Genomic DNA, 26,837 nt, shown 5'->3' on the forward strand with positions numbered 1-26,837 from the left:
AGGGGACTGGAACACCTCTCTTATGAAGGAAGTCTGAGGGATTTGGGTCTCTTCAGTCTGGAAAAAAGACGGCTGAGGGGGGATCTTAGCAACACTTATAAATACTTAAAGGGTGGGTTTCAGGAGGATGGGACCAGGATCTTTTCAGTGGTGCCTGGCAACAGGACAAGAGGTAATGGACACAAACTTGAGCATAGGAAGTTCCATCTAAACATGAGGAGGAACTTCTTTCCTTTGAGGGTGGCAGAGCACTGGAACAGGCTGCCCAGAGAGATGGTGGAGTCTCCAACTCTGGAGACATTCCAAACCCGCCTGGACACGTTCCTGTGCAACCTGCTCTAAGTGACCCTGCTCTGGCAGGGGGGTTGGACTAGGTGATCTCCAAAGGTCCCTTCCAACCCTATGATTCTATGATTCTTGTATAATTTATTTTGAGATACGAGTGTATTATATGTTTTTTCTCATACAAGGTCAATCTCTGTGCCTCCTGCAAACATTTTGCCCTGCTAGCTGTTGCTTTTTTTTTCCTTTCTTTTTGGTTCCATTATTTTGTGGCTTTACTTTTACATATATATTAGGTTTGGTATACTTTCCTATAAAAATCTTGAATTTAAGTGACTGTGGTCACTATTAGAATGGTGGGTTTATTGTTTCAGATCCTCTGCACTATTTAGAACTAAATTAGGAATTGCGTCTCATCTGACAGGTTCTTTGAATTGCAGCTCCAAGAATCAGTAATTTATTATATAACAACCAACCCTAGTTGTACAGCCCTTGCTTCATGTTTGTTTCAGATTAAAATAGGGATAATTCAAATCTTTTTTAGCAATCTGCAGTTATGAAGCACGTTTTAACCTCAGCACTTCCCCAGGTGACTACTTGCCATTCCATTATTATACAGTACTCTTCTTGAATTGTCTCTTTTCTGTGTTCTGCACACAGGGACAAACCTAGCCCTAGTGTGTCTCTATGAAGAAAACAGAGATACACAAGGGATGAATTTGGCCAATTATTTATCCTCATTTGAGAGTTTCCTTTTTTTATTTAACTAGTTGTCATTGATTTTTTCATTTAATACTATCCTCAGTTTAATCTTTTGCCCTTTCAAGGTGAAGACCCTTTGGCTGAAAGCTTTCCCAGCTGAGTTTAAAAGGACCACTACTGACAGCAAATGAGATTTTTCTGTGACTCAATAGGTAAGCCCAGCACTTTCCAATACTTGGGTCATGAGTTCAATTCCCTGACAAAATAGATCCATCATGAATAATATCCTTGAGGTAATCTCTGCTTTGTGAGTTATCATGCCTCTTGTACTGTCCACTGAGGTTTTGGTATTGTATCTTTTTGCCATAATTCCTTTAAAAATGCCAAATTTTAATTATTTTTTTTTTAATCTCTACATATTTAATTTTTGTACAGTTTATAACACGAACCGATAAGGAGATTTCTTCTCTATAGAAAGGTTAAACTGAAAACTGCTTGTTGAATAAAGACGTGTGATTCTATGAGCCCAAATCTTGAAAGCTGTCCTGTATTTGCTCAGTTTTGCATACTGCTTTATGTCATGTCCAAGAACTAAATTTTTTAATACTTACACTGCAGTATTCCCAAAGTAGCTTATGCTAAATGGCTGTGTCACATTCTTTGCAGGTTTAATTTTTGTTTATTTAGCTTGAATATCAAATAAGTTCATCTATTTCTTCATAAGCAACATCTATTGCAATATGCAATTGGAATTACTTTACTCTTATTAATTTCAATTAAGTTAAGAAATCCATAAAGACACTTCTATGAGTGACCAAAAATGTAAATAAAATTCTTAATTTTATGGATATAGTTTCCCTGTATAGAGTCAATCCTTCATCTCCTTTCAAATATTAGAACAAGGGAATTTAATGTAAGAATACTAAAAAGGAACAATTTTTTTTTTTTTATGAGACCATTGTCTTTTGTTCTTGTAGCTCTTAAATAAGGAACATTCACAGATGAAAGGTATTAGAAGTTGTAAGTTCTTCTAGTTATCATCATTTGGCATTTCACCAGATATTAAATGATCTTACCTGTAAGACTGCAGTAAACCAATTAATGAGCGGTGCGGCTAGAAGGCAGGACAAAGCACATTTTTTAACATATAATGGAGTACAAAGTAATTGCCTGGCTTTTTAGGAAGTGTTTTTCTTTGTCTGTCTCACTGATAGCAGACCAAATTCATCACATTGTATCCAGTGGACAAAAAATAACTGTTTATCATATATGTTTACCATAACTCATATATTTGCCATGCGATCCCTTTACATTCAACCATTGGAGAGACATTGGAATTCATTCATTAACCTTTTGAAATGGAAAAGGTGGCTGTTATATCCTTCCCACATTAAAATAATTGATGTGGATGCAGAGATTGAGCCTGAATTGTGCCCATCAGTCAATACTAAAGCAAGTGTATGAACACGAGAAATTAATTCACCAGACGAGAAATGTTTCCTCTTTGAAACTCAAGAAATGTTCACCTGTGATCTCATTATGAGGCAGGGGAAGAGGATAAGGAACAGGCTTTTTATATAGCCCAGGACTGCAATTAAAAGCTAATTTTTCTCAAAACAAACAAACAAAAGCCCCAACATCCAATCTAGTAATAAAGAACATCTAATGAAAATAAATTACATCCTTAAATAAAAAGCTGTCATGTTCTATGCAAGATGTATTTTCTCAGCAAAGAACCAAGGAAGATACCTTAAGCAGCAAATCCTGTTATTTGGAAACATTTTTGGTAAAATCAAGAAAGCAAAAAGCAAAAAAAAATATATGAATGATATTAAAACAAATTGGTTGCTCATACAGATTTTACCAAATCATTTATTTCAGGGAAAAATGTAAATATTGGAGACGAAAATTTTCATTACCCTTTTTCATTTATGAAGTTCCTTTCTTTTTTATTTAAAAATTTTCAAGTGCTCAAGTGCTTCTTGATTCTCTGAAAACTTACCCAGCCTTTATTTCAAACAAGAATATTTTTTTTTTGTTTGGAAATAACTCTACCAACTTTAACTATTACCTCAGTATTGCCAAAGTACGCACTACAAAACAAGGCTCACAGATTCCTAGATTTTCCTAGATTTTGGCTGACGAAACAGTCAGTTCAAGCTACAGTATTTTCTTGAATTTCAAGAATGACAATGATGTAGAGTCATTCAGTTGCAAACATTTTTAGAAGATTGGGAACTCTAATAGTCCCCTCAGTCTTCTTGAGTTTCCCTCACTTTTTGAGAGACGTTTTATTAGCCTATTTTGTGCATACTAAACTGTTTGTATTTGAACACTACCTTCACCGTACAGTCAGTCAGCAGGTTTCAGACTGCTTTTCGCTTGAGCAAATTGGTCTGCATTTTTCGGTGTTGAAACTCTTCTCTCTAATACTGTCATTTTCCTATTCTTTGGTATCATCAGCCTACAAGTGGCAGTTTGTTGGGCTTACAACTCTATTATCAGTTTTGACTCTTCTCACAGCCAGCTTTTCAAAAATGGGTAGACCTTTGCCTTGTATAGAATTATCTACACAATCAAGAAATCCAGATTCTAGTAATATTTACAAGGTCACTCTCTAAAACATTATTTGAACTGCTGCTTCTTCTGCTTACCTTTTTTTTTATAATTTTTACACTTTTATCATTTATGTGATGAAGGAAGGGATGAGCATGGCAGATATGCTCCAAAAACTAAATCTGAATTTTTACATGACTTGGCATCTTGATTTCTAAGTTTCCAGTAGCAGAGAAAAATGCTTCTGTTTAATATCCCCTCAGTGAAAGATACAGACCAGATTTATCAGGAAATGTCAAGCTTTCAGTTAAAAAGAAAAAAAAAAAAGAAAAAAGGAAAAAGAAACCCCTCAACCAAGCCTTTGTGGGTACTAGTAAATGGTTGGATGCAATTCAAATAACAAATATTTCTATGGAGATTGAATTTGAGAGCTTTGGCCTTAGACCACAAGAAGCTGAGAGGAAAATTGAAAATGCAGAGACAGGGATGGATGGAAATAGCATTACTCTAAACTGAATACTGGAAATAGAAAAGTAGTGAGAAATCAATGAGATGACTGAAAATAAATAAATAAAAAACATAACCTCAGTTTAAGGAATATATAACCTCAGATTAAGGAAATTACATTGCTAAATTGTGTTTATCGCAGAGACAAGAAAAACAAGAAATCTATATTTCCAACAAGGGTCATAAGGAAGCTAAAGAAGAATTGGTTTAAGATCTTTTTTCAATATGTCAAAAAAATTATTTTGTGTGGGAAGACAAGACCTTGCTCAGAAACAGCCTAGCCTAAAATGATCAAATACCCTTTCATTTTTAGTACAAATCAAATCTATTTAAATATTTGAATAAGTTCTAAAAAATAGGAAACTGTTGCAGAGTTCATTTTATGATTACCCTCTGCTTCTGTCATTCTGCTTTGCAGATTTATTTTATTTGCTTCTTATCTTTTAGTTAGTGATCAAGACAGTTCACAAAAGCTATAAATAATAAATATGGTGCACTGCTTTATGTATGTTTCTGTAGACCATTGCTGCTTATTCATTTAGTGAGTTGAAATGAATAAAATGCAAGATTTATGCCACTGTTCATTGAAAATGAAATTTGTATCCACAGAATTATCTGCATTTTTAAAGGTCGCTTTTTAGTACTCTGATGTTTTTATAGATACTTGGGAGCGTTCACAACCTCTCATTCAGTAATTGCCATATGGTATAGCCATCTGAGGTATTTATCACTCTTCAGATCACTTTGTTAATTAGTTTTCTTCTGCAGACAATGACATTAATTTACCATTTCTTAAATTTATAACAGAAATATTCTCTTTGACTATGAGTACCTAATATGTTCATACACCCAAGATTTGTAAAAAAACTTACTGGTCCTTCTCCATCCTTCTGTCCAAGTAGATCCAGTTTAGATTCTTATCAATCTTGCAAATCATCTTTCATAGGCTTTCCTTGGCCTTCACAGTTGCAAATTCATCTGTTATGTACCTATTGAGAACACCTGTTATTCATTTCCTTGGTCCATGAGATTCTTCTTTTTGCATAAACTCCATAGATTCTCTGTCTCACAAATAAGAATTGCTTATTTTTGTTTTCAAAGGCTTTCACTATCATCCATCAAGTATAATTTCTTCTTTACTACTGTTAGTTCTTGACCGCGATGACAGGTACTTCATATGCTTTCTAACGCATGCAGTCAAGCTTTCTCCCACGCTGCTCCTCATGTTTAGGGGACACTGCTCCTCACAGCTAGCTTATTAGTTTTCAAAAAAATTCCTGAAAATTATTTCTATTTGAACTAATAATTCCTTGTGAGCTAACCAATATTTTTATAGTATCTTATTTCTACACTTCTTTTTTTTTTTTTCATTTATTTCCTCTACTTTTATACTCAAATTATAAATTCATTTGTAAGATGACAAAGGCCATCTTTCTGGTAAGATTGTATCTACCCAATTGAGATATTGATCAAGGTCTAGGTTTTCTCTAATAATACTTTTGGGTAAAAGCAAAACTAAATTCACTGATTTATAACAGGATTAAAAGCAGTAATCCTATCCCGAAATTAATATTCCATAGATTAACTCTACACTGATAACTAAAGATGAGAAGATATTTTAAAAAATGTCGCCAGTTAAAACCATTGTCGAATAATAAACAGATTTTTCTTTCAGCTACAGTTGCTGGCCAAAATAGGTTTATTCTGAATCTTCAGAAAAATCATTGGCTAATTAGTGATGCAGCGATGCAGCATTTTTTCTAGCCACCACATTATCTCCACAGATAATTTAAAAAATAAACTAATTAACCTTTCTAAAACACCTTTCTAATTAATCATGTCTTTTATAGTTCCAGTAGCTATGGGGCCAACCAAGTCCAAGCAATCATGTTTAATTTCTCACATATTGATTTATAAAGGATGGTTTATTGCCTTTTGCTCATTAGCAGTTACAAACAGGACTCCTGCAGGAGGTTATGCCTCTTTTATAATTAAACCATGTTAGGATACCAAAATGTAATGCAGATGTTTAACAGTAAGTTGTGATTTGTTGGAAGGCTAGTAAAATTTTAAAACCTCAGTAAAGTGAAACACTTTGGCTGATCAAGCTGTTTTCTTCCTTTATGCTTTGCTATTCCATATCTCAGTGGCATTAGGATGGAGTCATTCCAGAACTGGTGATGAATTTTGCTTCAAAGGAAAACTTATGATCTTATTCAATGTGTTTTATTGAGTTTTAGCTCTTCAATAATTATTATTTAGTATCTTGAAATAATTCACAACATTTCAGGGTGTTTGAAAGAAGAAATTTAGTCTTTGAACATATTTTTTTTGCAAGAAAACATGACAAAGTACTCAAATTAAATAGAGAACAAAAGCTTCTGTCTGTTCCTGCTCCCAACTTTATTCAGACAGATTAGAAAAGAAGGAATTTTCATCGCAGTCCCATGAAAACTGTTCTCAAGAGATAATGAATCAAAAAACATTAATTTTTATTTCATTTTATTCTGAAGCAATAAACTGTATTGCAGCATCTGTAGGACATTCTTGTAAAACTGGTTAGATCATTTAGCCAAAAGAATTCAATAAGTTCAGAATGACTTAAGCTCAAGAAGATAAATCATTCATGTCTTCTCTCTCAGTCTAAAGTTCATTTAGTGTTTGTAGCTTCTCTGTTTTACACCTGCCCCCATGCACCCCCCCATTTTAGAAATGAATACAGTCTATACTGTTAATTACCTTTATATATATACATTGGAGCCTGTCAAACTATGGATCATTTCTGAGCACCAGTAGACTATATTAAAATTTCAAGAAAAGAGCTATGTCAAAGGCTGTGGACCTTGACCAAATGATCAAACAAACATTTCAAAACATTTAAGTCAACAGAAGCATGAAACAGCAAAAGCAAAAGATAAAAAGGGAGATGAAAGACGAGGGAAGCTTTCTAATCATGTTATTCCTTCATGTCAGTTCATTACTCTCTTCCATTTCTGTCTAGGATCTTCAGAGTGCATGTGAAAGAAGGTGAAACAATAAATTCCAGTACAGGAATGAGGAAGGTCCAAGCTTGCTTTGATTTACAGTATGAACTTTGTTATAAAAGAATCTTTTTACAGACTGCGTGAAGAAAAAAACTGAAAAGAGGACACATTCTGGAGCAATGAAAAACTACTCTCAATAGAGAAGGATCAAGAAAGGAAATATTTAAACAAATTGTACAGATTGAAGTCCATGTAACCTGATGGGATTCATGCATAAGTGCAGATGGATCTGGCCAATATCGTTGCAAGGCCACTCTCTTATCTTTGGAAGGCCATTGTGACTGAGGGAGGTTCCTCAGGACTGGAAAACAGCCAGAAGGAGGATTCAATGAACTGCAGGCCAGTTAACCTCACCTCAATCCCTGGGAAGGTGTAGGAGCATATAATCCTGGAAACCATTTCCAGGATTGTAAGTGATTGGAAGTTGTCAGCATGGATTTCTGAAGGGAAAATCCTGCCTGACAAAACTGATAGACTTCTATGCTGAAATGAGTGGTACGGTGGACAAGACAAGAGCAATGGATGTTGATTATCTTGACCATAGCAAGGTTTTTGACATCATCATCCATAAGATCCTTACTAACAAACTGAAGAAATAATGAGTAGAAGAGTGGTCAGTGAGGTCCTGAACAACCTTCTCTAAGTGACCCTGCTTGACCAGCGGGGTTTGCCTAGATGATCTCCTGAGGTCCCTGCCAACATCAGTGATTCTGTGATTGTGTGATGAGAAAAAAACAGGGTCACAGAGTTGTTCTGCAGGAAGATGATATTCACTGTAGTAGAGCACTAAGGTACTAGTATTCACATTAGCATCAAAAAAGCACTAGCATTAGTGTTCTTTTAAGAAGTCTATGTCAGGAAGTGATGAGTAGATGTGGATACCTTTGGGCCTGGAATAGGGATATGGCTGATTAATCTATACACAGGATGCTTAATTTGCTCATCTGGGTGTCTTAGTGTTATGAAAGCATCCTCTTTTTTCCCCAGGACCTCCTGACCTCAGAAGTTTGACTTGTGTGATACGGTCTGAATGTCAGATTTCATAGAAACATAAAATCATAGAACAGTTTGGATTGGAAGATACCTTAAAGATACGTCATTCCATCCCCCCTGCCATGGCCAGCAGGACACCTTCCAATAGACCAGGTTGTTCAATGACCCCATCCAACCTGGCCTTGAACACCTCCAGGGATGGGACATCCACAACTTCCCTGGGCAACTTGTTCCAGTGTCTCACCACCCTCACAGCAAAGAATTTCTTCCTAATATCTAATCTAAATCTGCCTCTTTCATCTTAAAACCATTACCCCTCATCCTATTACTACACTCCCTGATAAAGAATCCTTCCCCATCTTTCCTGTAGGCCCCCTTTAGGTACTCGAAGACCTCAATAAGGTCTCCCCGGAGCCTTCTCTTCTCCAGGCTGAACAAACTCAACTCTCTCAGCCTGTCTTCATAAAATACATGCTCCAACCCTCTGATCATCTTCATGGTTCTCCTCTGTACTCATTACAACAGCTCCATGTCCTTCTTATATTGGGGATCCCAGAGCTGGATACAGTACTCCAGCTGGGATCTCGCCAGAGTGGAGCAGAGGGGGACAGTCACTTCCCTTGACCTGCTAGTCATGCTTCTTTTTATGCAGCCCAGGATGTGGGTTGCTTTCTGGGTTGTGAGCGCACATTGCTGGCTCATGTTGAGCTTCTCATCAACCACAAGTCCTTCTTGGCAGGGCTGGTCTCAATCCCTTCATCCCCAGCCTGTACTGACACTGGGAATTGCCCTGACCCATGTGCAGGACCTTGGACTTGGCTTTTTTGAACCTCATGAGGTTCTTGTGGGCCTGCCTCTCAGGTCTGTCCAGGTCCCTCTGGATGGAATCCCTTCCCTCCAGCATGTCAACCACATTAGTCAGCTTGGTGTCGTTGGCAAACTTGCTGGGGGTTCACTCAATCCCACTGTCCATGTCACCAACAAAGATGTTAAACAGCACTGTCCCCAGTACTGATCCCTGAGGAATGCAACTCTTCACTGGTCTCCACTTGGACATTGAGCCATTGACCACAACTCTCTGAGTGTGACCATCCAGCCAATTCCTTATCTACCCAGTGGTTCGTCCATCAAATCCAATTCAGAGACAAGTATGTCATGCAAGATAGCATCAAAGATTTTGTGCAAGTCCAGGTAAATAATGCCAGTTGCTCTTCCCTTATCCACCAACGCTGTAAAGCTGTTGTAGAAGGCCACCAAATTTGTCAGACATGATTTGCCTTTAGTGAAGCCATGTTGGCTGTCAACAATCACCTCCTTATTTTCCTTATGACTTCCCTTTGCGTTATTTTCTTTATTAGGCTGTGGTGATCAAACTCAGGGCTGCCTCACAGATTCCCACAGAGAGCTCTGGTCAAGTGGTTACCTTGTCCTTCTTGCCTTACACATTATTCATATGGTTACCTATCTGCCATTGGCCTTGCAAGACTGTACTACATAAAAGGTCCCCGATGCCCCCTTCCACGCGTCTGTGCAGTTTGCAGTTTCCTGGTCTCTTATCTAACTCCACCTTTATCACCTGTGAAATCCAGCCAGGTGGTGTGATTTCACTGTGTTATTTGTTATGACCAGTCTTCTCATGTCATATACCACAGCTTTGTACATCCTGAAGTTAAACTCAGGATTAGTCCAGGGTCTAATTATGTTGCCTTCAGCCTAAACAGTCTGAACGCACCCAAATGAAATAAAACATTTCAGACTGCATTTTTATTAAAAGTTTTGGGAAATAAAGTATTTAGGAATGGAAAAGTTAGGACCTGACACACTAAGCTTTCCTCACTGTGTAGCAGAACAAAAGGTAGATGCAGGGCAAGACTTGCCTTTAGCCTTTGCATTGAGCCATCAAGGAAGGTCATTACTTGGAGACTATAGCTGCACTGGGAAAATATTCTCAGAGCTTTCCCTAGGTAATGAGATCAAAACAGTACAAATCCTGCTTTGTAGAGTAATATTCATTGTTTTAAAATACATGCTTAAAATAATCAAATGACTATAACCATGGGCCAAATTCTGAGTTCTTTTGCTTCTTACACCTTTTTTGACATTGACGTGAGTGTGTAATTTACAACATTGTGTGTGTCACCTCTAAATTTGACCTGAAGTTTCTGATCCCATAGGAAATAACATAAAAGGATTAAATTACAGAAAATATACTCTGTCACAGTTACCATATGTTGTTTACCAGAGTCAGAGCTAAGTGATCAAGGAAACTCTTGAGTATGTCTAAACATGCGGGTAAGATTTATAGTGCTGGAGTGTACATATTTATTCAAGGTCTCTGTGATACATTACATATTTAGCCAGATTATGATTACCTTCAGTGTATGGCTACTTGATCAGCAAACCTGCTATATGATTCATCCCCTTATCCGGTTAATGTTGACAGCATGGTGTTGGGTACTCAAATAGCGGTAAGAGTAGGGTAAGGGAGGAAGCAAAGCCTGAAAACTTAGAACTGTTGTCATCGGATGAAAGGGAGTTAAGACACGATAAGATAAGCGGACAGCACTTGAAGTAAAAAGTTCAGAATGCCTTCTTAGCATGGATTGAGTGAAAATATGTAATTTCCTGAGTTACTTATAGGTAAAATTATGTGATGCTTCAATTACTGAGCTTATTACTAGATTTGGTTGTTTAAGAAAGCTGTAAGATAAGAAAACATCTGTTAAAAATGCAAGATCATCTGTTTGAAAATTAGCTTTAATGGTTTCATACTGAATGGCTCTCTGTCCTTAGAGAGGGCTGAATTAATCATGCTGATTTTGGCAAACTATACAAATTCAGATATACAGAGAAGAGGTCATCTAACCAAAACCAGATGACTTCAAAGGATACATCTACATCCACAGTAGTCCTCTAGGGCCTCTTTTTAGTCAATAGTGAGAATAGGAGGTACTTCTAAGGCACTATTGATTTCTCCTAAGATTGATGTTTAAAATAGGTCAGTTGAATTGTACCCTGAAATTGTTTATTTCTCTCCCTTAACTCAAATGAGAATGATTAGCTCAGGTTTGTCCACTGAAGATGTCTGTATTACAGAATCTAAAGTTTGATTAAATGACTCACAAAACTTGTTATCACAAAACACCCTAAAAGAAAGTACTTTGTTAACCCTTCTTATCAGAGTAATTTTCTCCAGTTGCTTTTTAGCCATGTATAAGGCTACTCTGCAAGCAGAACACATACAATTTAAGTGTGTAAAACAAGTATTTATTGGCTAGGTCACACAAAAGAGAGCTAGGATGGAAGGAATCAGTACTATAAGCAGCATTATGCTCCTGTCCCAAAACACTACCCAAAGGGTCTTTGCTGCCCAGGTAAGGTTTGTTCAGGAAGAAAAGGGTCAGCCTCCACTGCTCTCTGAAAAAGATGCCCAGGTTGCTGAGTTGCCATTTTCTACCTAATTCTCCAGGTTTCTTTTTTCTTTATAGTTTTGTACCTTTCCATGGTGATAATTTTCCTTTTTAGTCCTTGAAGAACTAATGATCCCTGCTCCAACACTTGTATCTCTCCAGCTTTACCTTTCCTACCTTGCACAGTGCAACTGTATGAACTTCTTTATTAGTCTTTCTCATAACCTAACAATTTCTTCAAAGGTGTAAACTGAGGATACTCATCTGGGCCATGCCAAAGCTTGGACCCCTCAATCATAGACAGTAGAACCCACAGAGTGGGACAGGACACGTGGGAGGCCGGGTACAAAGTGGGCAACTTCTGCTATTTGTAGAAAATATGAATTGTTCACTACCTGGCATTTGAAAGCAACATACTCATCCACACACCCACAAAGATATCAAATGATGGTTAATAACTGTCATTATAACTGTTGTAATTATACCTGTATGAATAAGTTATAAGACCCACAGATTAATTCTGCGGAAGGGCAGGAGTTTGGGGTCATATCTGCGGGACTGCTAAGAGTTGAATACTCGGTTTAAGAGTAGCGACAACTAAAGTGCCTGTGTAAAGCATACTTGCATCTTACGCTAAATTGTTTGCCAACTTTTTTGTAAAAATATAAAAATTGCTATCTTAATTCCCATTTTACTGGCACATGCAATTATTTAGATTATGTAATTGTGAAGTTGTAGTTGTTCATTAAGCAATTCAGCTGTGAACATGCCTAGCGCTGGTTACTCATAAATTGCTGTTATTTAAAATGGGAATGACATTAACAGAATGATTTAAGGGAATTTGACTACTGTCAGGATTAGGTCTTTAAAGTTTATTCATGAAAACCTTTGGAATGGTGGGCAGTTTCTTAAAATACCTGGTAATACAATGTTCAAGGATCATTTTAAATTTAAAGCACAGATAAAGAAATGAGTAGAGATTACAAGCTTTTTTAAGTTATCCTCTTAATCAGAGAGTAAAATCAAATTAGACAAACCCAGACTGGTTTCCAAATTTGGGGTTTGTGCCTGATCTCATAGCTTTATGTGTTTGCAGTTTTAAACAGATATGATAATAAGGTCATGTGATGATCTTCTGGGTATTTTGCTAATATCAAACTGATTTTTGGCATACATTGTCTTTTTGCTTTCTTTATAATTAAGTATAGTGTTGAACTGTGAATTTTAATGAGACAGAGTATTAAATCAAAATTACTGAGGCATTAAAATTCTGAATTCATTGATTTAGTGTATGTATAGTTTAAGACCAGATTTCATCTATAGATAATACAGAAAGGCATACAGGCAAAAACAGAAGAAGGAAAAAAAGATGGACAGGAACATTTTGACTCTCAGATCAAAATGTCAGAGAACCTTGCTGGGCTGTTGTTTTTTGGCCTTTCTCTGTACTATGTGGTATAGTGTGTGTGTGTATATATATATCTGGCATATATACCATACATACCATATATTTTATACACCATTTTATACACTATGAGGACAGGCTGAGAGAGTTGGTGTTGTTCAGTCTGGAGAAGAGAAGGCTCCGGGGAGACCTTATTGAGGTCTTCCAGTACCTAAAGGGGGCCTACAGGAAAGATGGGGAAGGATTCTTTATCAGGGAGTGTAGTAATAGGATGAGGGGTAATGGTTTTAAGATGAAAGAGGCAGATTTAGATTAGATATTAGGAAGAAATTCTTTGCTGTGAGGGTGGTGAGACACTGGAACAAGTTGCCCAGGGAAGTTGTGGATGTCCCATCCCTGGAGGTGTTCAAGGCCAGGTTGGATGGGGTCATTGAACAACCTGGTCTATTGGAAGGTGTCCTGCTGGCCACAGCAGGTGGGTTAGAACGAGATGATCTTTAAGGTCCCTTCCAACTCTAACCATTTTATGATTCTCTATATAGTCGGGAACATTTTATGGTTTGTAGGATATCACTGTGCTGGAAAAGAATATTTGTGTGGATCTTTCTTGACCAACGGCGGGATTTATCTCACTTGATTTTGGACACCTAAAAGTCACCTAGGTTATGCTAATTATATATATAGGTAATGAAGATAAATGAGCCTTTTTATGAAGAAATTCTCTCTCTTCCTCCTCCCCCCCCAAAAAAAACCTGAAAAAACCCAAACAAATCAAACTTCAGGCTTTTGTGATTTTGATCTCAGCATGTGAATTAGGTGCCCAGGTTTCCATTACAGTCAGGTTTGTTCTAGTTGTTAGTCAAATGAATTAATGATAAACTTCAGATAAACCTCCCCTCACAGCAGTTTTATCAGCACCAGTGCAAAATTTCAGCATTTTAGCTAAAAATATTTTGTTCAAACATCCTGGTTTGACTGATTGTTACCAATTCAGAATTATATTTCTATTGAGTTTTTCACAGAGGCTAAAAAGTGATAATTGCTGTTCCCTACTAATTAGTCTACTTGGCTTTTTGGATGCTTCTAGGTAACAACATGTGGTGCTGTAGTTGCCTTTTTCCTGTCCATGGAGATAAATGGGTTAAGAACTGGCTAATTCCCCTTCCTTTAGCTGGATCACCCCCACATTATTGAAGCCCTCGTCTTTTGGAGATACAATTGCTAAGGCACTGGGAACACTCCTTTTCTCAAGAGGCTTCAAACTGCTAGACTCTTCAATGGCAATAAATAGTTTTCCTGTATGTCCAAGGTGGGTTGACCTTGGCTATCAACTAAGCACCCACCACCTGCTTGTTCATTTGCCCCTGCAGCCGGTGGGAAAGAAAAAGTGAGAAAAACTCATAGGTCAAGCTAATAAAGACAACTTAATAACTAAAGGAGGCAAAAAACCCCAAACCCCAAATGTTGTAAAGGATCACCTCCCACCACCAGATCAGTGTCCAGCCCATCCCTGAGCAATGGCTACTTTGGAATGACTCGCTCTTGCCCCCAGTTTTTATTGTTGAGCATGATGTCATATGGTATGGATTATCCCTTTGGTCAGTTTGGATCAGGTCTCCCAGCTGTGTCCCCTCTCAGCCTCTTGCTTATCTCCAGATCACTCGCTGAGGGGGCAGAGTGAGAAACAGAGAAAAACTTTATGCTGTGCAAGCACTGATCCACAATAGTTGAAACACTGCTGTGTCACCAACACTGTTTTAGTCACAAATCTAAAACACAGCACCATATGGGCTGCTGTGAAGAAAATTAACTCCTGCCCAGGCTGACCCAACACACCTTAAATGAAATTATGAATGAACGCACTGGGAGTGATTCAGGTATGCAAACATATGCAAGACCTACAGGAGACACATGGCCTTTGCAGTGACAGATACTCTAGGTCATCCACAATGGCATAGCACACCTATGTTTACACAGAGTTGAATTCCACCCATTACTGTTATGATACTAAAACCATCTAATTTAGAAGATTTTGTCATTAATTAAAGGAAGTTTTTCCTTAAGCATTAGGAATGCATTAAGCTCTAGCAGGCAATTTCCCATCAGAATTTCTCACTTCAGTGTTGCACTAACTAGAACTTTCAAAACTCAAATTTCTGTGTATTTTAAAACTTAAACAAATTAATGAGTTGCAGCTACAGTGAACTATCATATAATTTAGAACACATACGCATTTTATGACATGTGACGAAAGGAAGTTCATTAGATTTTGTCTTTATGGCTCCTGAGGCTTAACAGTACTGGACCCATTATAGTAAGGAAAACAGAGTGACAATTGATTAAATCTGACTAAAGTGTTAAAAATCTGAAAGCCAAGATCAGTTTATTCTATATAACATCTAGTTATGGTCAAACCATTAAAAGAAGGAAATATCAATGTACCATAGGGGTCAGTAAAAGGACAACAGTTATGAAGCAGTTTCTTTAAGAAGTATTTTCAGCACACACAAATAGAAAAGAAAAAATCATGATATTATTTCAAATAGACTCTGTATTGTTAGTTTCAGAGATGACATTGAAAACAGTCGAAGGAAAGATAGTGGGTAGCTTTGCAATACAAAAAGCAAAAATAGTTTCATTATTCAGAGCTGACGTGATAGTCTTTTCTTAGTCTTATTTATATCTAGCAGGACAATTTTGGTGCTTCTTTGATTTTGCAGTGGGAAATGCAACTAAGTCACAGGATATAAAATTTCATTTACTTCTATCTTAAACAAGTAACTTGTGTTTAACGGAAGTACATCTTCCAGGGAGAAATCCAGTTTTGACCTGAAGACATCAAGAGATGAAAATTGTGCCGTTTCTCTTCGTGCTATATTCTAATGAGTACCTATTCTGAGTGTTCCTTGAATTTACCTGACTTAGCTCTTTGCTGGTTCTTGTTATCCTCTTCTTTGCTAAGTAAAAGAACTCTTTTAATACACAGCTACTCTTTCCTGTGAAAATGCTTATGCCCTTAATTTAATCATTTTTTTTGTTGTTTTCTTATAAGACAAATAGATTAAGGTCTTGACATCTGTCACTAGAAGGCCTTTTTATATAGTTGGGAAAAAATTCAAACTCTATTCTCTACTCTTCTAATAATGTCAACATGTTTTTAAAGAATGACAACAGCACAGCTGTATGCATGATTCCACTGGTAGTGTCACACCTGCTAAACGCAAACATTACCTTACTTACCCCATTTATCCCTCTGTGAATGGCACTAGTCCTTTTTGCAATGACATCATGCTGGTAAATCATATTATTCCATTTTCAGCTCCTTTCCCACAAAATCCTTTCCATTGTCATTGCTATGAAAGATGCAATTTTCCGTTCCGTGGGTGTGACATTCATTCCCGTTCCAAACCTCTAACTCCCCTTGTGGCCATATCAAAATGAATTTGTTTGCATGGACCCAGCATGCTGCTGCGTCTAACTACCCTGTGTTAAAAAATTCTACACTTCTGTTTCCCCTCCCAAGCTCTTGCCCACCCCAAGATTACTTACAGTACAGTGTGAAACAAAGAAAGCCTAGACGCTGTGCACCATTCAGCAACAGCTAAAACATTGGTGTGTTATCAACACAGTTTCAGTTACAAATACAAAGCACCATATGGGCTTCTATGAATAAAATTAACAGACCCAGTACCTACAAAATCAGACCAATAATGGGGCATTAAATTTTAACTTGGAAATCACGAGTATGATACTTGTAGTCTGCCAGTAGATTCCTCTTCCCTGTATTTTTACTTGATTATAGAAAACATGCCCTCCCCGTAGCCACCTTCTTTTTCAGAAGCGAACGTGTTTTACAGCTATCTTACAAGAAAGAGAAAGCTTGAAAGCTGGAAATCATAGTTCTGTGCTGAGTACGATCCACTGTGACATAAAGATTTTATGCAGCATTATATTATGTCTCAGCAAGAATAAGAGAGCGAGGTGCACTACACTTGCAGTGGTTGTCTTTGACTGCAAAACAACATTACTGAAAACCCAGGCAATGGAACTGCTCCTACCAAGTAAATTTTTTTCAGCCCTATGGGTAACACAAAGCACAGTTTTTAATATTCTGAGATTTTTTAATTATTTTTTTTTTATATACAGGAGATTAAATTGTTTGTGTCTGTCCCGGTCTCTACTGCCACAGTGAAAAAGCAGTAAGCCATAATTGTCACACTGTATTACCATATGGTGAACATGGACTGAGGAGGAAATACATAATTTTACTTGTTGAGGATTTGGGGGCTTTCAGCATAAGAGAAGCAACAGCTTCAGACTGCTAGCTAGAGAAGAAACATGAAATTCTCTAAATGCAAACAAGTGGCAGAGGAATATATTTTCATATTTACAGCATTGGTTGATTTCTTATTATTCACATTTTTAGTCAATGGGTTCTTAGTCATCTTTACAGTTATGTGTCTTCTAGGTCAAACACAAAGCCAGAGATAGGCACTTTGAGTGGTGTTTCATTTAAATTTAAAAGCTTTCTAATTACATCATTAGGAAGTAGAGGAGCATTTAATCTTAACCTATCCATTTTAGTAGTCCGTATGTAAGGCCCCATCATGACAGCATGTGAGTATCTCATTATCTTTATTGCAATCATTCTCACAACATTTTAAGGAGGTAGAACTGAGGCAAAAAGAGATCAAGGCCAAAACCATAAAGAATTATGTGCCATATTCTTAAAGATAGTGTCCTTCTCTCTCTGTAGGAATTAAATCTGCATTTCTTAACTGTCAAAAGTGTACATGAATGAACAGTGTATATCTTATTCGTGAAAATGCTGTGGAAGTATGGTCCTTTCTTATGTGGAAGAGGAAAGACACGTGGATATCCTGAACTCCATAAAGAGTTACTGTCTTTATCTGGGTTAGGGTAATATAAGCTTCTAATCTTTCTGAGGACTGATCCCATGCTTAGTAAAATGCAGTTGGATACAATTTCATCCCCTCTGCTCGCTGTCCTAACATTTTCCAGAAACAAAATATTTGCATTTTGTATTAACTAAAAGCAAAACAGTAGCAGAGCTTACACACCTGAGAGATTTCAGAAGTAATATACTAAAAAAAATACATCTTTTTCAAGATGCTGAGAAATTACCTTGTTTCTAGTAGGAGATGCTTTCTATATCTTGAGAAAACTGGATAACTGAAAGCCAGGAGACATAGAAATCTCTCATTGAGAAATTTGGGCTCAACCATTCCCTTGCTTTTCATACACTGAAGAACTTTATGGAAAATGAAATCTGAAAGCTCTAGTTCCATTAATAGATTTATTAAATAATAATAAATTAGGAATAAATGATAGCTAAAGCAACGTTTAGTATGAATAACTAACACCAAAATTTCCCAGAGACATTCTAAGTACAACTCACAATAACTGGGTTATACCATACATATCCTCTGTATCTGCGCAACTGCTATATGTTCTGGTGTGCCTATTATGTGAAAAAAGTATTCTCCAAAAGGTTTCAAGTCATTGAGACACTATGCCTTCTCACTCTGAGGTGTTTTTAGTGGGACCTCTAAATGGAAATTAAAAGTGAGAGAATAATGAGGAAAAGAATAACAATGTGGTGACAAAATTCATACAGGCTGTAATGAATTTTTGAGTATGAGTACAGTCTTCTGCTGTAAATAAACACTGGGCTTAGCCTCAAATTGTGTCAGATCTGCACAAACTCAGAAGCACTACATTAATTACTGAAATTTCAAGTAGTAAAGCCTGGAGAAGGAATCATAGAATCATAGAACCATAGGGTTGGAAGGCACCTCTGGAGATCATCTAGTCCAACCCCCCTGCCAGAGCAGGGTCACCTTAGAGCAGGTTGCACAGGAACACGTCCAGGAGGAAAAGTTTTCATAGAATTATGAGGCTTATGTATTTTTTGCTACCCTATAAAATTGTCTCATGAGGGTTAATTCTCCAACTTTTGCCTTTGCTTGAAACATTTTCTGGAGTCTTGTCTACATGGTACTTCACATAGTGATTAAGCAAGCACCTAGATGGCAATTATTTCTTCATTCCGAAACAGTTGCTTTGGACTAAAAGAGATTTAAACTGGTAATTACTAGGATCGATCTCATTATGTCCTCCATGTTAATAGCAAAATAGATAGTGTAAATATTTCAAAAATGGACTGTATAATAAATCAAAGGCAGATATTAAGAAATAGTTGCTTAAATACATGTAGGTGCCTTTTCCAATTGGGCCATCTATTTCAAAGTTTGCAGAGGCATGTTGTGTTTGGTTTAGGAAATTAACACAGTGAGTGCTTTGGGTAGAAAGACATCTGTCTGGCTTAGATGCCTGTCACCAAAATACCAAGTTCTTAGGATCTGGTTAACAACTTATGTGGACAGACTGAGTGCTCCTCGAGATACAAATTCCATATGCTTATGAGTACAGGCAACAATGGGAAATATGGGGATCTCCATTCACTTGCAGTTCAGTCTGCCTAGACTTATAAGAATGATCTTATGAAGGGACATACTGCTGTTGCTGCAGAGATGTTGCCTGCCTTCTGTGTTCTAGTTACACAGTGGAATCATTCAAGGGTGCTGTAACCAGCAGGTCATGAGACATCTTGACTGAAAGCCATTTTTTAGCCCAAAATGTAAGAACCACAGTGAGAGCAGAGACGTCAGGAGAGCATTTGCTTGTATCCTAGTGGCAAGGACGCCTAACTGGACATAGCTTGTGTTTTCCAAGAGCAGATCTATATTTCATATCAGAGCACTATTAATATATAAATAAAAAACCAAACCAAACCAACCAACCAAACAAACAAGAACAACCAAAAAAACCACACTACTCTTTTAAGCACACAGACTAGAAGTAAACATCTTGCCACCATCTCCCCTTCCTTGCCTGCTGACTGACTTTACTGAATGAATCTAGGATTCCCTCCTCGGATGTAAGACCATGTTCTGTAGAGTCTTCCATTGGTCAGAAGTAGACTGAAACTGCATACGCAAAAGAGGAGAGCCAATAAATTATACCCAGATGTATGAGATCAATGTACCTACTAATTGCCCAACTGTCTACCCTTTTCAGTCCCCTTATGCTGTGGATAAGTTGTATGACTGAATCTTTCACTGAAAGAATTATTGCAAATTATATCACGTCAACAATTTCCTATATACCCAGAGGACAGATAGAAGCCTAAGTTGATATAAATCAGGACTGAATGATTCTGAGATTGTTTTCTTTGATAAAATAAAAAAGAACAAAACATAGCTCAGGGAAAAAGAAAAAACAAACAAACAAACAAACAGCAACAAAATCCTGTACGTTTATTATGGGGCCTACAAGAAAGCTGGGGAGGGGCTGTTTGCAAGGGCATGTAGCAATAGGATGAGGGGCAATAGTTTTAAACTAGAGCAGGGTAGGTTTAGATTAGACATTAGGAAGAAGTTCTTCACAATGAGGGTGGTGAGGCACTGGAACAGGTTGCCCAGAGAGGTGGTGGAGGCCCCATCCCTGGAGGCATTCAAGGCCAGGCTTGATGGGGCTCTGATCAATCTGACCTAGTTAAAGATGTCCCTGCTTGCTGCAGGGGGGTTGGACTAGGTGACCTTTACCAACACATTCTGTGATGCCATGATTTTAATATGTAGAGGACATCTCAGAAAGCACGCTGTTGCTACATAATGTAGTTCTCTTTTCCTGTACTGTTCATGTATTGAGGTGATACTAATAGCATATCGACAAGTGGACTTAGTGGGTGGGCTGTTACAGGGAGTTCAGAATTTCTACTCTAAAACATTCACATCTTCTTTTGTAATTGTAGGAAATCCTTAAGGAAACCTACTAGGGGATTTTCAAGAGCAGTTAAGAATGTTTTAAGGCTGATTGAGTTGAAGAGTAAACTTTCCATTGTTTCTAATGAAAGCACAGATAAGCCAATACAGACTCTCTAAAATCCCAACCTGAATTAATAGCATATGCTTCTTTCTAGACAATCTTAAACTGAAAGAGAAAATAGATTCACTGTGAAGAAGCAGAAATGGAGAATATATTTTTTTTACCTTCTTTTCCCTCTTGTGAAACCTATGGTTTTCTTCTGTCACTTTCCAACCTCAGAATGTTAACTCCTTTCGCTCTTTACTGCCCTCAACTCTCTCATCATTTTCACCAAGTGTATATATACTTGACAATTTTCTCTCCATCTGAGAGAGTCTGACAAGATCTTATTTTCCTTGTTATAAAAGTGGGGGTGTAGTTTAGCACACACCTGTCTGAGGTGTAAACATAAAAAGAGGAGGAAATAATTTGATGAAGGTCTATTTCATATCAACTCTGGCACAGTGAATTATTTTTCAGTTCTGTACAAAACCCAGAAAACTAGTTTGGTCCTTTATGGATTTATGTAATTGCTTAACAGAATACATAACATATAGTCTAACTGCTTGTTTTCTAGATCAATTCTAGTGAATTAAACACCTGTTCAAACCTCTTGGTTAAGGTGACATGTAAGCTCTTTCTGTTATGGTTTTTGTGATTTGGGACAGTATTTCTGTGTCCCAGTGTCTATCAACTCCATCCATACCATTTCAAACATCAGTCTAATTATTTTTCTTCTTTTTATTCTAATTTTAATTCCTATAAAATATTTTGAGTATTAAATAATGGTAGCCATTTGGTGGTCACTTGTAACTGATTTAGGAATACGAAATTATTGAACCATTCAGTTAATATTTTATTAAAAAATATGTGCATTATATAACCAAAACCCTTAAAATATAATTTTTGTTTGTTTGTTTGGGGGCTGTATTACAGCACCCGGTGTCTGTATTCTTTCTAAGACTGGTTACCAGATTGAATTTTTTAGTTAGAAGTGTTGCAAGAAACTCAGCAGAAGTCAGGCCATTCTGACTCACTGAAAAGCAAGATTATCTGTCACTCTTATTTTGTCATTTTAATTTTGTTACTATTATTTTGCTTCTTTGAAAAGCATTAACTTCCAGTACTCGATTAGTCCTGTTGTTTGCTATTCACAATGTACCTGTTTGCCACTCTTGGCACCCATGTGCTGACTGCAAGTCTTTGTGACACAGAGATGTGGGTTTTGTCTTGTAGGGGAAAGGAGAGGAGAAAAAGTAAAATACCACATCTGAATGAAGTGTGGTGAGAAGGCTGCTGTCAGCAATCTACCAAAATCATAAATGTTTTACTGGAGGAAGTGGTTCAGTGAAAGCTCAAAAACATGTGTTGGGCAAACATCCCTAAGTGGCAAAGACATTCAGAAACCACACCTTCACAGACTCACTCATCTCTGTAAAATGGACTATACCATAGACAAGAAGAAGCTGGAACATTTTAAGTTGCCTTTTTTTCCCCAAGTCAGTGGTGTGAAGGATACTTCACACCACTTCATCCGTATTTTCATAGCCTTAGGGATCTATATACAGTGCAGAAGCAATGTGTTCTGCCTATCAGCTTTGGTTCTACCCTGGATCTGTGTCAGCTAACTGCCTGCCTGTCTCTCTTTCTGTAGCTGAACAGTTATTCGCTATGTAGTTGCCATACTCGCAGAGAATTGCTCTGGTCAAAACTGAGTCATTTTGTTCCACCATACATCGTTCTGACCTTTTTGTTCTGTAAAGGAGTCTGGAGCGAGCGTAAGAATCTCCTTCTGGTTTTATTACTTTTAAGCAAGGATTTTATTTACACTAGATATATTGTCTTACTAACAAGTCTAATTGTCACCCTGTGTTTGCCTGTATGGCTAATAATTTGTTTTTGGCAGAGGAATTCTGTTTCAGAGCAAGCCAGTCTCTTCATTTTGGGGACTTGAATAACGCTTCTTCAAAAATTAAGGTAGAGAACTAAGACTCCTCTTACTCTATTCACTAACATTATCTTTACTATGCAAAAAAATATTAAGGACATTCTCCAGAAATATAATAGTATGCAATGAATAGTAACAGTATTGGCTGGGTACTGATAAATGACCCTCTACCTCCAAAAAAAAAGCACTTCAGTTTTTTGTTCACATAACTAAGCTGGTTTTAAAGATCAAAATGTCTACATCAGCTATAAGAATAAAAAAAAGAGGAAGAATTTGTAGAAGACTATATGAGGAGCAATCAGGACAGAAATGTTTTTTTCTGAATATTGTCTTATAAGTCATTACTTTATTCATATGGTTTCAGAGGGTGTAGTTTCCTTTCCATGATATGCTTAGGCATCTCAAAAGAGCAGACCATTGATTTTTTGTAAAACCTATCCCTGACCTCTTAAAGTTTTATTGGGCTGGTTGGAACACAATCAAGAAAAGGAAAAATGAAGGCAATCCCATGCCTATTCCATTGTTCAAGAAACGTTGTTTATCACAGGCTTCTTGGGTGACAAAAACGTAAATTAGAAATATGTACAGGTGGAACATAAGCTATCCCTTGCTACTGTAGGTTTTTTGTCAAGCCTCAGCAGATCAATAACTGTCCACAGTGTACGTGAACCTATTTCCCATTCACTGGTGCCAGAACGTTGTGCTTGAGAAATACCCACAATGGTGAGTAACTCTGCGTGAGCACATCAATAGACATGTGATTGGCAAAGTTGCCATAGTGTAGCTTTTACCCAACAAAGCTTAAATGCTAGTTTGCCTGCAGTTTGGCACTGCCCCAACTTATTTAACTAGTGCTCGTCTTCAGTGCAGACGTGATACTTGCATGAAAGATACTATAACAAAAGCCAGATGAGATGTTTTAGCAGATGAACTAGCATACAAATAACCCACAACTTTTCTGCAAGGCTGATACATGCAGTCACGGTACTGTTCCTAGTCCTGAAAAATTAAAAGTCAGAATTTAGAACTAACATGAATATTTAATTTAAGAAGAAGCAAACAGTAGAAAACAGAGCTTGTAATTGAGGGATGGAGACTAGTGTGTTTCTTTCAGTCTACTTACAGAAGCTTACTGTGGTGTTCAAATGTTCAACCGTATTTTGACCCTTACCTTGTGGTTGAGTCACCATCCCTAGAGGTATTTAAAAGATGTGTAGATGTGGCACTTGGGGACATGGTTTAGTGGTGGACTTGGCAGTGTTAGTTTTATGGTTGGACTTGATAATCTTAAAGGTCTTTTGCAACCTAAATGATTCTATGATTCTAAAGGTCCAGCTATCCTTATGTCTCATTCTCAAAAGAAAAGCAGGTAATACACAGAAGGTTTAATATAAAGTCTATAGCATCCTACCTGTCTTTGAATTCTTTTGCCATGATGCCCTGAAACCCCTCAAGAGGTTTTAGTTAAAGTATTGCTTTTCCTAAGGACTTTTTCAATGTCATTTAACACCCGTGTTTTATCCATAATCTATTTCTAATCTCTTTGACTTTGAATCTGTCTTCTTTCTCCTTTTCTGGGAAAAGTTGAAGGTATCCTTGTTCTATCTATAGGTTTCCCCTTTTATAACAGTGACACTGTGTGAACAAGATCCAGCCTATGGAATGTTGCTGCCTTTTTCTGTTAAACAAAATTTGCATATCTCACAGATATAAATATATTCAATTCTGGGACCTTTCACTTTTGATGGTGTACAAATATAAGTTTGTAATACATTTTTTTTTTTTTAAATTGTAGATCCTTAATTAGATAATCTGATTATAAGACTCTGCTAGACTCTATTTTGGCAAGTAGAACTCCTGTCAAGTATGATATGTCATAATTACCAGAATTAAAGATGGTCTTGAATTGTTCTTTTCAGCTTTTCAAATATCAGTCTGATAATATCACTATCAGTTTCTTCAAAACATTACATTACAGATGCTCTGAACTTAATGTGTTTAAAATCATAACCTACTGCAATGTTTCTAATTTCTAGTAGTCAAAGTATGTCTGTAATCTGTTAAAACTCAAGTCAGTATGTTGTATCTAACAAACATCGTTTCTTTGCTTACAATTCTGTACTTCGAAGTTTTGTTTTCTGTTACCTGAATTTACAAATAGTGAGAACACAAGTGCAATATATGCTTTTTTCTGGAAGTTGCATTTCATAAAGATAAAACATTTAATATCAACCATTGCACATAGGCCTACAGTTTCTACATGCATCGTCACAAGATCATTTGCTAGAAAATTTCAGATTTCAGTGCTTTTACCTCACGCTATTAAAAACCCCAGGCAGGTTATCTGCTACCACTAAAATATTCCAGGTTTATATTCAAGTTTGTAAACCATACATCTACAACTGAAAAAGCAGTCTCATTAGTCTCTCTGCTATCTCCTTTTCTATCATTTTCACTAGCAGCTGAGGATATTGTTTCATGATCATCTCTGACAATCTTGGTCACATAAATAGAAACAAAACACTTGGCAAGTATGCGTTAGAGTTAGAGACAGTTTCGTCTTTGTGCATACTGATGGTAAGTTTAGATTAAGGTTTAGAGAGTGTATAATAGAGGTCCCCAGTATATATAGAGTGGCCTCAAGAACTTGTTTACAAGCATCAGTTGGAAACATCCATTATCTGATGCCTAAAGGGTGGATGCCAGTTGTCTTTGTCAATGGAGAGATTTCTAGATATGCTGTCTATTTCTTATCTCTTTCTGCCATACTAAACCGTATACTGAGATGGAAGATAATGAGAAATGTGAGTCAGGGTTTACAATTAAATTTACTAAGCTCTCATAATTGAGTCCTTAGCATAACAAAAAATAAAGTAGTACATACTAGCAGCCAGAAAGAAAACAAAGATCTGAATCTATGCCGGAGCTTATAAACACGCCATGTATTCACCATCACTTTGTTATTTGGAAGAGGACTCTCTGGAAAATTCTATTGCTCCATGTATGGATTTTATTCTTGTGGAAACCAAGATAAACTGTTAGCCATGGCACACACCCAGGTGTGGAAGATGGAAAGCACTCCTGGGTCTCTAGCATAACTGGCTAATATTCTAGCTGGATATTTTAGCTGAGGCTGAATGTTTATTTCAGTCAGCTAACAGCAGCTCATGCAAATAGGCAATTCTGAAGTAAAACAAAAATGTTCCAGAAAGCATAACGCTTCCACATGACCATCTAAAATGTCCAGTTACCTGAGTCAGCCTGAAGATGATGAAAACACTGCCTGTTTATAGAGCATATTGAACTCCACACTCACACGGGGTACATAAAGGGGGCCTGTGGGAAAGATGCGCATAGACTTTTTATCAGGGAGTGTAGTGACAGGGGTAAAAGTTTTAAACTGAAAGAGGGTAGATTTAGATTAGACATCAGGAAGAAATTCTTTACTCTCAGAGTGGTGAGACACTGGAACAGGTTGCCCAGGGAAGTTGTGGATGCCCCATCCCCGGAAGTGTTCAAGCCAAATTAGATGGGACTTTGAGCAACCTGGTCTAGTGGGAGGTGTGCCTGCCCAGGGCAGGGAGGTTGGAACAAGATGATCTTTCAGGTCCCTTTAACCATTCTACGATTCTATGATTCTGTGATATTCACACCGCTCTAGGATTGCAGAAAGCAAAGCGTTAGCAGCAGTACTATGTACAGATTTAATACTGTGGCATATTTGCATAATCACATGTATATGAAACATCAAATTACACACTGCATTTGTGACAGGAATCTTAAACATCTGTGAGATCCAGTAATAAAAAAAAAAATAAAAATTATTACGTGCTTCAGTTGCATCACATTTGAGGAAAGTGCAGCCACTTATTGACAGAAATTACCTTTTATATCAATTGGATAATGCTCAAAGGAGAAAGACAATGTTTCCAAAATAGATTTTCATAGATTTAACATTTTTTTTTCCGATCCTTGCACATACCCTAAGAAGGCATAAGACAAACTCAGCAAAGTGTACCTGCTTCTTACGGATAATTTAGAAGGCCACAGGTAGGCCATCTGGACCTTCATATTTTAGGCCACTACTTCACGACCCAGGT

Source organism: Chroicocephalus ridibundus, chromosome 1 (assembly GCF_963924245.1).
Source record: "Chroicocephalus ridibundus chromosome 1, bChrRid1.1, whole genome shotgun sequence".
In the NCBI taxonomy this organism is placed as follows: Eukaryota; Metazoa; Chordata; class Aves; order Charadriiformes; family Laridae; genus Chroicocephalus; species Chroicocephalus ridibundus.